The sequence below is a fragment of the Lipotes vexillifer genome, unplaced genomic scaffold (genome assembly GCF_000442215.2).
Source record: "Lipotes vexillifer unplaced genomic scaffold, Lipotes_vexillifer_v1.1 scaffold518, whole genome shotgun sequence".
NCBI classification, from domain to species: Eukaryota; Metazoa; Chordata; class Mammalia; order Artiodactyla; family Lipotidae; genus Lipotes; species Lipotes vexillifer.
The window spans coordinates 579057-580371 of NW_006780945.1; the positions used below are offsets into that span (position 1 = coordinate 579057).

At 61.1% G+C, this 1315-nt stretch overlaps 1 protein-coding gene across 1 annotated transcript in view; it reads right to left on the reverse strand.

Annotated features, from left to right (window-relative positions):
* The window catches only part of UBALD2 (UBA like domain containing 2), a 4631-nt gene that overhangs the window by 452 nt on the left and 2864 nt on the right, over window positions 1–1315 (reverse strand). The window lies entirely within an intron of this gene.

The window sequence follows — 1315 nt, forward strand, 5'->3', positions numbered from 1 at the left end:
CAGCAGGACAAAAGCACCCCTTGCACCCTGAGCCAATAAAAACAGAAAACCGGGGGCGGACTCCTACAATTTTTGTCAAAACCAAAGAGTGTTTCCTGATGCTTGGGAATGACGCTCTGAGTGTCAGAAGTAGATGGTTAATTCCAGCAGAAGCTAGGGTGTCAGATTGAAGCCAGGACAAGGGAGGCAGCCCAGGACACCAATGCTGAGCGCCTCACCCTGGGTGAGAAACCAGCTGGCTCCTCAATAATCCGCCCTCAGACGTTCCAAGGTTGTTAGTCAAGGGAAGGCGGCCAGATCCAGGATCTCCCTCCTATGCCAACCCCGGGGAGGCTGCACTTGCTTGGTGCTTGGGTCCGTTCCACATCCACAGCGCCAGCCAGCAGGCCTCGGGGCCTCAGCCTGCGCTCTCTCACTTCTCACCAGGGTGCTAGGTCATTCTGATGGTCCTCTCGGTTACAGATGAGGAAACTGAGGCCCAGAGCTCAGGTCACTGGACCAAAAACACACCGCTGCAGGGCACAAGTTGAGAAGCCCGAATCCCGGGGCTCCCAGGTCTGCAGGCCCAAGCTCTTAACCTCTACCCAGCCCCACTCTGCACTTAAGTGCAGCTTCATGCCTGGGCTCCCCGAGGACAAAAACCGGCGTCTCCCAGCAGGCTGCCCTTGGCCAGATGCTGCCAGTGTCTCGGTCCACTCAGCCCCTCTCAGCCCGCTTTGTGAGGGCAGCTGCAAACATCCCAGCATCTGCTGTCTTCTGCCACTACCCTGAGCAGGAACCCCAGCCAGGAAGGGCAGGGGCTGGGCTGCTGGGCGGTAACTGGCAGCCTCCCTGCAAACAGCGGGAACCGCAGGCCTCCCAGCCCTGTGGCGTGGGGGGCATGGGGGTGCCACCCCACCGAGCACTTCACCAGGGTGCAGGGAAGAGGCGGCAGAGAACAAGGCCTGCCCAAAGCCAGTTCTGACCCTGCAGCAGCTTCTCTCTTTCCCAGGAAGCCACGGGAGCCCTTCTTTGAATTTCTCCTAATTTTAGCAACACCGGCCCCTCCCCCAGGCACAGGGCTCAGGGAGCACGATTCTAGGGCTCCTCACCTTGCTCCCAGGGCTCTGTCCCGGGAGCTTCCACAGCTCTGCAATTAAACCCCAGCCCAGGAGGACAGGCCCACGGGAGGGGGGCAAACCCCCTCTGAACTGGGCCGGCTCCACACCAGCAGCTGGGGCGCTCCAACCAGAGTCCTCTCCAGGGAGGCCACAGGACCGGGCCTGGCCCCACCCAGACCATTTCCCTCCTCCCTTCACTCTTCCCCGCCCCGCCC